Below are 9626 nucleotides of genomic sequence, written 5' to 3'. Positions count from 1 at the left end.
CAGTGAGCTGAGATCCGGTCACTGCACTCCAGCCTGGGCGACAGAGTGAGACTCCGTCTCAAAAAAAAAAAAAAAAAAAAAGAAAAGGGTGTCCTTTCCCCCACTTTATGTTTTTGTTTGCTTTATCGAAGATCAGTTGGCTGTAAGTATTTGGGTTTATTTCTGAGTTCTCTATTCTGTTCCATTGGTCTATGTGCCTACTTTTATACCAGTACAATGCTGTTTTGGTGACTATGGCCTTACAGTTTGAAATCAGGTAGTGTGATGCCTCCAGATTTGTTCTTTTTGCTTAGTCTTGCTTTGGCTATGTAAGCTCTTTTTTTGTTCCATATGAATTTTATAATTGTTTTTTCTAAATCTGTGAAGAATGATGGTGGTATTTTGATGGGGACTGGATTGAATTTGTAGATTGCTCTTGACAGTATGGTCATTTTCACAATATTGATTCTACCCATCCATGAGCATGAGATGTGTTTCCATTTATTTGTGTCATCTATTATTTCTTTCAGCAGTGTTTTATAGTTTTCTTTGTAGAGGTCTTTCACCTCCTTGGTTAGGTATATTCCTAAGTATTGTAATTGGTTTTTTTTTTTTTTTTTTTTTTTTTTTTTTTTTGCAGCTATTGTAAAAGGGGTTGAGTTCTCTTTTTTTTTTTTTTTTTTTCTTTTTTTTTTTTTTTTGATATGGAGTCCTGCTCTGTCACCCAGGCTGGAGTGCAGTGGCATTGATCTCAGCTCACTGCAACCTCTACCTCCCAGGTTCAAGCAATTCTCCTGCCTCAGCCTCCTGAGTAGCTGGGATTACAGGTGCCTGCCACCACGCCTGGCTAATTTTTTGTATTTTAGTAGAGATGGGGTTTCACCGTGTTGCCCAGTCTGGTGTTGAACTCCTGAGCTCAGGCAATCCACCTGCCTTGGCCTCCCAAAGTGCTAGGACTATGGGGGTGAGCCACCACACCTGGCCAGGGGTTGAGTTCTTGATTTGATTCTCCACTTAGATGCTGTTGGTATATAGAAGAGCTACTGATTTGTGTACATTAATCTTGTATCCAGAAACTTTGCTGAATGCTTTTATCAGTTCTAAGCTTTCTGGAGGAGTTTTTAGGGTTTTCAAGGTAAATGATCATATCACCAGCAAACAGTGACAGTTTGCCTTCCTCTTTACCGATTTGGATGCCCTTTATTTCTTTCTCTTGTCTGATTGTTCTGGCTAGGACTTCCAATACTATGTCAAAGAGAAATGGTGAGAGTGGGCATTCTTGTCTTGTTCCAGTTCTCAGAGGGAATGCTTTCAACTTTTCCCCAGTCAGTATTATGTTGGCTGTGGGTTTCTCATATGTGACTTTTATTACATTGAGCTATGTCCCTTGTTTGCCGATTTTGCTGAGAGTTTTAATCATAAAGTGATGCTGGATTTTGTCTAATGCCTTTTCTATATCTATTGAGATGATCTTGCTGCTTGTTATTGGTCGGTTGAGGGTATCTACTTCTTCCTGATTTAAGCTAGGAGGGTTGTATTTTCCGGGAATTTATCCATCTCTTCTAGGCTTTCTAGTTTATGTGCATGAAGGTGTTCACAGTAGCCTTGAATGATCTTTTGTATTTTAGTGGTGTCAGTTGTAATATCTCCCGTTTTGTTTCTTAATGAGATTATTTGGATTTTCTCTCTTTTTTTCTTGGTTAATCTTGCTAATGGTCTATCCATTTTATTTATCTTTTCAAAGAACCAGCTTTTTGTTTCATTTATCTTTCATATTTTTTTTTTGTTTCAGTTTTATTTAGTTCTGCTCTGATCTTGGTCCTTTTTTCTTGGACCTTGGACCTTCTTGATTTCTTCTGCTGGGTTTGGTTTGTTCTTGTTTCTCTAGTTCCTTGAGGTGTCACCTTAGAATGTCAGTTTGTGCTCTTTCAGTCTTTTTGATGTAGGCATTTAGGGCTATGAACTTTCCTCTTAGCACCACCTTTGCCGTATCCCAGAGGTTTTGATAGGTTGTGTCATTATTGTTCAGTCTGAAGAACTTTTTAATTTCCATCTTGATGTCATTTTTGATCCAATGATCATTTAGGAGCAGGTTATTTAATTTCCATGTATTTGCAAAATTTTGAAGGTTCCTTTTGGAGTTGATTTCCAGTTTTATTCCACTGTGGTCTGAGAGAGTGCTTGATATAATTTCACTATTCTTAAATTTATTGAGGCTCGTTTTGTGGCCTATCATGGAGAAAGTGCCATGTGCTGTTGAATAGAATGTATATTCTGCAGTTGTTGGTGTTCTGTATATATCTGTTAAGTCCATTCGTTCCAAGGTATAGTTTAAATCCATTGTTTCTTTGTTGACTTTCTGTCTTGATGACCTGCCTAGTGCTATCAGTGGAATATTGAAGTCCCCCACTATTATTATGTTGCTGTCTATCTCATTTCTTAGTTCTATTAGTAATTGTTTTATAAATTTGGGACCTCCAGTGTTAGGTGTACATATGTTTAGGATTGTGCTATTTTCCTGTTGGACAAGGCCTTTTACCATTATATAATGTCCCTCTTTGTTTCTTTTTTTTTTTTTTCCCAAGCCAAACTGTATCCAGCTTTATTAAAGATACTTTCCATAAACAATCATGGTATTTCAGGCAGGACATGGGCAGACAATCGTTAACAGTATACAACAACTTTCAAACTCCCTTCTTTAATGGACTACCAAAAATCAGAAAGCCACTATAAAACCCAATGAAGCCTTCATCTGATGCTCTGAACAGGGAAAGTTTAGAGTGAGGGTTGACATTTCACATTTAGCATGTTGTTTAACAACTTTTCACAAGCCAACCCTGACTTTCAGGAAGTGAAATGAAAATGGCAGAATTTATCTGGAGATCCACAATCTAGAAATGGAACCAATGCTGTTTTGACAGGTGCCCTCTCAGTGGCATCACTGGAAAGTCCAGATTGCCTGACACACTGGTAACCAATGACTAGGGGTCAGGTCCCAACAGATGTCTGGGCTTAAGGGAGTTAAGTCTATGCTGAAAGATGGAAAGGGAGAAGAGGACATAAAAACAAATTTGTTTTTCCATACCACAAGGCTTTTGTGCCAAGATGGCCTTGTGTGTCAAAGTAGGGACTCCCTCCTCCTGGGAACCAAGAGGAAGCCTCTCAAAACTAGAAGGGAAAGGTGTTTTCCCCACATCAATCCAGCTGTGGAGACATTCTATTAGTGACATATGCCCCTTCCCCCAAAAACAACAATAAAGTGTTCTGTGTGCTAACAACATAGCTTTAAAAAAAAAAAAAGTAAAACAAAATTCTGTATTTTTCTAAAACTTGATAAAAAATAGTATTTCAAACTGTACAGTCACCAGAAGTACACAGTTATCAAAAATGCACACACTTCACTTGGCATCTCCAGCACCTTCAGCTTTCTGTGCCTGGTCTGTTTTGGCATCTCCGTTTTCTGCAGGGTTATTCCCCTCCTTGCCAGCATCAGCTTCCCTTTGGGTACCTTCTCTCCCTTCTTTGCAGGGGCCTTTTTAGGCTTGGGCTCTGGCTTTGGAGGAGCAGGTTTAGCAGACAACCTCGCGGATCTTCTCTGTGGTTCGTCCTTCACCTTGGCTTTATCTCCTTTAGCATCCCCTTCAGCCTCCCTCTTGGGCATGGTGGCGACGGTGGCAGGACGTAGGTGCTAGACGCGGGATGCAGCGCATGCGCTGGCTTTGGTTGGTCCGGGGGTCGTTCTTGCCTCTTCTTCTTCACACTGCTCCCCCTCTTTGTTTCTTTTAACTGCTGTTGCTTTAAAGTTTGTTTTCTCTGATATAAGAATAGCTACTCTTGCTCACTTTTGGTGTCCATTTGCATGAAATGCCTTTTTCCACCCCTTGAAGTTTATGTGAGTCCTTATGTGTTAAGTGAGTCTCCTGAAGGCAGCAGATAGTTGGTTGGTGAGTTCTTATCCATTCTGCAGTTATGTATCTTTTAGGTGGAGCATTTAGGCCATTTGCATTCAATGATAGTATTGAGATGTGAGGTACCAGTCTGTTCATCATGCTATTTGTTGCTTGTGTACCTTGGTTTTTTTGTTTTTGCTTTTTAAGTTGTATTTTTCTTTTATAGGTTCTGTGTGATTTATGCTTTAAAGAGGCTATGTTTTGATGCATTTCCAGGATTTGTTTCAAGATTTAGAGCTCCTTTTAGCAGTTCTTATAGTGGTGGCTTGATAGTAGCGAATTCTCTCAGCATTTGTTTGTCTGAAAAAGACTATCTTTCCTTCATATATGATGCTTAGTTTCACTGGATACAAAAATCACATGATCATCCTATAGGCTATCTTTAAACACTGTGTTGGAGCCAGGCACAGTGGCTCACGCCTGTAATCTCAGCACTTTGAGAGGCCAAGTCAGGAGGATCGCTTGAGCACAGGAGTTTAAGACCAGCCTGGACAACATAGGGAGAACCTGGCTCTACAAAAAAATTTAAAATTAGCAGGGCATGGTGACTCACTCCTATAATACCAGCTACTTGGGAGGCTGAAGTGAGTAGATTGCTTGAGCCCAGAGGTCAAGGCTGCAGTGAGCCATGATCTCACCACTGTACTCCAGCCTGGGCAACAGAGCAAGACCCTGTGTCAAGTAAATAAATATCTCTTTGGGTAGACCCTGAAATGGTTTCTTTTTACAATATGCTCCTCTAATACCACCCCAAAGATGACTGTCACTCCCAGCCTGTACCTGAATGTCTTTATTTCCCTTTGTAATGCCCTCTAGGATACCACTCATAACATCATGGGCTGTCTTGCGTCTTTGCATCCCAAGGGCCTAGCCCAGGGGAAATGTTAGATGTTCATTAAATATTTGTTGAATGCATGGATAGATGGATATAGAGAATCATTAATTTAACACACAGTGTTCAAAGTACAGACCTTCCTTATGATGGTTAGAGAAGTATTGATCATTGTCACTAGTTTAATCATATTGGTTTCTCCCAGGAAGGATTAAAGAGGAATTTTGGAGCATGGGGCACTAGCAGAGAAGAGACAAGGAGGCAGGCCTGCGTCAGGACATCAGTGAGCAGCCAGGAAGAAAGCTGAAGGATAGGGTGAGGGGGTGAAGAGTCGCAGGTAATTTTCCAAACTAGGAGCACATTATTCTTCTTGCCAAAGGCTTTCACTCTCCTGAGATTTAATTTAAAAATTTAAAACAACAACAACAACAACAAAAAACCCAACTATTTTCTTTCTATTTCTCCCTGAAAAGCCAAGGTGTCCTCTAACCAAAAAAAAGGAAAAAAACCAAAACAAAAAAAAACCTTGCAAAGACTTAATTTGAGAATCTCGGGGGAAATGGTATAGCTCAAAGAGAGGCATCAGCAATGGCCCCAGGCTATACAATTTGAACAATGTATTTATTTATTTTTATTTTTATTTTTTTGAGGTAGAATCTCACTCTTTCGCCCAGGCTGGAGTGCAGTGGTGCAATCTCAGCTCACTGCAACCTCCGCCTCCCGGGTTCAAGTGATTCTCCTGCCTCAGCCTCCTGAGAAGCTGGGATTACAGGCTTCTGCCACCATACCAGGCTAATTTTTGTATTTTTAGTTAGCGATGGGCTTTCACCATGTTGTCCAAGCTGGTCTTGAACTCCTGACCTCAAGTAATCCTCCCGCCTCTGCCTCCCAAAGTGCTGGGATTACAGGCGTGAGCCACCCATCCAGCTGAACAAACATATTTAATTTCTCAATCTCTGATGGACTTTCCATTCTCCTTTCTAACAATGATGCTGTTTTCACCATCAAAAAGAGGTTGTCTTGTCCATTGTTGTTCTAAAAATAGCAACAGTAAATTAGAACTAGCTTACATGTCCATCAACGGGAAAATGGTTAAATAAACTACGGACTACTATGGAACAGTTTAAAAGAATGAGGGTGATACATCTACCAACAGGAAGAGTTTTCAAAGTCATATTGTTAAATGAGAAAAGCGAATTGAAAGAAATTATACTATGTCATCAAAAAAATATTTTTTTTGAAACAGGGTCTCATTCTATCACCCAGTTAGAGTGCAGTGGTAAGGTCACAGCTCACTGCAACCTTGAGCTCCTGGGCTCAAATGATCCTCCTGACTCAGCCTCTCGAGTGGCTGGGACTACAGGTACATGCCGTGACACTCAGCTCACAAAGCTTTTTTTTAAAAACACACACATAGGCTGGGCATGGTGGCTCATGCCTGTAATCCCAACACTTTGGGAGGCCGAGACAGGAGGATTACCTGAGGTCAGGAGTTCGAGACCAGCATGGCCAACATGGTGAAACCCTGTCTCTACTAAAAATACAAAAATTAGCCAGTCATGGTGGTCGGCACCTATAATCCCAACTACTCAGGAGGCCGAAGCAGGAAAACTGCTTGAACCCAGGAGGTGGAGGTTGCCATGAGCTGAGATTGCGCCACATCACTCCAGCATGGGCAACAAGAGCGAAACTCCATCTCAAAAAAAAAAAAATTAAAAAAAATTAAATGAAATAAAACACACACATCAAAGACATGCTTTACATATATGTAAAATCATACAAAATAGATCCAGAAACACCACACTGCTAACCGTGGCCACTTCTGGAGAGAGAATTAGGACCAGAGGCAAAGGGGTAAAAGGTAACTTTTGCTTTAGCTGTATTGAGAACAACGACAAAAACCCCTCAAATTATGGCCTTTTCTCTGGGAAAACAAAAAGGGAGACACTCACCATTTATTAATTCACATTCTGGTGGATCTCTCATACTGTTGGCTGATGGGGTCATCACCTGCAAGGGTAGAACCAGTGCCTTTGTACTTTACATAATCTGTGTCTCTGTTGTCCAATATGATTGCCACATGTGGTTACTGAGCATTTGAAGTGTGGTTAGGCTGAATTGAGATAGACTGTAAGTCTAAAAATATATGCCATAATTCAAAGATTTAACATGGAAAAAAGTAAACTACGTCATTAATAATTTTGTATCACATGTTATTACATGATGTTATTGATTATTTGTTGACATGGCATATTCAATAGAATATACTATTAAAATTAATGTTACTTGTTTCTTTTACTTTTTAAAATGTGGCTGCTAGAAGAGTTTAAGTTACATAGGTATAGGTGGCTCAGGCTCACATTACATATTTATTGGACAGCGCCGGTCTAGGTGATAAAAATTTTATACATACTGATTCCCTGAATAATTGTATAAATTACTGCATTTATATCGTAAACAAATTTTTCCACCTAAGAAAAGTCAGATGTGTGCTTCCACAACTTTGAATCCATTTTGGCTGGTTTACATCCAAAAAGTACACTGATATCTCCAGGACCTTAAACTGAGCTTCTGTTTCCCCATCTGTAATATTACCCACCTTCTAGTATGTTATAGTGATGTTTATAAGGGATCATTTACTCAAGGTCCTTAGTCTACAACTGTCTAAATGTGAAGTCCTCTTTGGGCTGGAAGACTAAAGCATATTATGGTTTTACCCCTCCCTGTCCTTCAATGGCCCTGCAAAAGCCCAATAAATGTTAGTGTCCTCCTCCTTCCTCTATTCAGTTGTAAGAAAAGCATTCATTCACCTATCAATTGTTCCACGTGGGTTTTTTTGGGTTTTTTTGTTTTTTTTTTTTTTTTGAGACAGAGTCTCACTCTGTTGCCCAGGCTGGAGTACAGTGGCACCATCTTGGCTCACTGCAACCTCCACCTCCTGGTTCAAGTGATTCTTGTGCCTCAGCCTCCCAAATAGTTGGGATTACAGGCGCATACCACCATGACCGGTTTTTCGTTTGTTTGTTTGTTTGCTTGCTTGTTTTGTATTTTTAGTAGAGAGGGAGTTTCACCATGTTGGCCAGGCTGGTCTGGAATTCCTGACCTCAGGTGATCCACCTGCCTCGGCCTCCCAAGGTGCTGGGATTACAGGCGTGAGCCACTGCACCCGGCCCCACCTGGATTTTTTTAAATGACTTTTTCCAAGTTAACTCCACTTAATAGATTATCTCTTTCTGTTTTTTGTTTGTTTGTTTGTTTGTTTCCTTCTTTTGGATTTGTTCATCATATTCTAAAATTAACACTTTATTCTCAAAGCTCCTTGTTCTCTAAGAAACCACCACCAGGTTCCCACCTCCTCCCCGCTGCCCTCCCACTGTGGCCCCTGCAAATACAGACTTCCTAGAAAACCATTTCCTACAGCCTCAGTGATTTGGACATAGCTGTGTGTTTGAAGCAACCATTTCCTTACATGCTCTAATTTCACTTTCAAGTTATATGTCCTTGGTTATTTGGTTCTCTAATTACAGATCCCCTTTTCTAGAAAGGAAGTAAAAATCATTTTACTGTATGTTGTAGCACTGAAATCTGTTTCCCAATCTTTTATTATAAAAGAAATTGAACTTACAGTTTAAGATCTATTAAATTTCCTGCAGGCAAATTATTCTTCAATTTTTAAAAAAGCAATTGAGCCAGTTGTTTTTTCTCTCTCTAAAGAAAAAAAAAATGTTTCGCTCTAGTTCTTGGTTGGTATTTCTAACAAGGGGTCTTACTAGACAAAAGGGATAACAACAACTGACATGTATGCGTGCTTATTATAAATTAAACACTGTACATGTACTTGATATTTAATATTTCCAACAATGATTCCTGAACCCTGCCTAGGGAGAAATCGCTAGGTACGTTCATTACCCTGTCTTCTGTGTGTCCTTTTTTTTGTTGTGTGATCAGAAAACCTCAGGTCCCAGGCTTCCCAATACTGGTTTTGAATATTCACACCCGAAGTCACTAATCTTTCTTGTTAACACCTTGTAGTTTGGCCCTTGATTAATTAAATCAGTGATTAGCGCTTCTACAATAAGTGTTAATCTCTCTTTTGAAATATCTCAAAGCCCAACCCTTTACTGAGGCTTTCTGCCCCAGTCAGAGTATACTGGAAAGGATTTCCCTATTGTGAGCAATATCTACAAGGCATTTCCCCTGCACGCCACCAGTTTGGGAAAGGCCTGCTTCAAAGTCTTGCTGCGAAATTAAAGTACAGAATTATAGGCCCAGGTTTGCACCTACTGCATGCGGTAGACTCCAGCTGAGTACAGCTAGTGATCCTGTTAAAAGCAGGGGCCAGGCTGGGTGCAGCGGTTCATGCCTGTAATCCCAGCACTTTGGGAGGCCGAGGTGGGCAGATCGCTTGAGGTTAAGAGTTCAAGACCAGCCTGGCCAACATGGTAAAACTCTGTCTCTACAAAAATGCAAAAATTACCCAGGCATGGTGGCCCACAACGATAGTCCCAGTTACTCAAGAGGCTGAGGTGGGAGGAACACTTGAGCCCAGGAAGTCAAGACTGCAGTAAGCCGAGAACACGCCACTGCACTCCGGCCTGGGTAACCAGAGCGAGACTCTGTCTCAAAAAAAAGAAAAAACAAAAAAACTCTATTTTTTTGTTTTTTAAAGCAGGGGCCAGATTCTTTTGCAAAGCTGGAGGCCTTAATCAATAAGAAATAAAAATGATTTAAAAAAAAAAAAAAAAAGAAGAAGAAGAAGAAAAGGAGCCAGATTCTTCAACACCGGGAGACCAAAACCAATAAACCTCCAGAGGGCACCCCCAGCAGTTCAGTCTGGGACGAGGGGACTCGAGGCCGGACAGAGC

General features: G+C 40.4%; 1 pseudogene; it reads right to left on the bottom strand.

Annotated features, from left to right (window-relative positions):
- Positions 1-2536: 2536 nt before the first annotated feature.
- Positions 2537-3746, bottom strand: LOC102130950 (non-histone chromosomal protein HMG-17 pseudogene; annotated as a pseudogene).
- Between the last annotated feature and the right edge of the window lie 5880 nt (positions 3747-9626).

The sequence above is a fragment of the Macaca fascicularis genome, chromosome 9, assembly GCF_037993035.2.
Source record: "Macaca fascicularis isolate 582-1 chromosome 9, T2T-MFA8v1.1".
Classification (NCBI taxonomy): Eukaryota; Metazoa; Chordata; class Mammalia; order Primates; family Cercopithecidae; genus Macaca; species Macaca fascicularis.
This window is presented reverse-complemented; position numbering and strand designations above follow the sequence as displayed.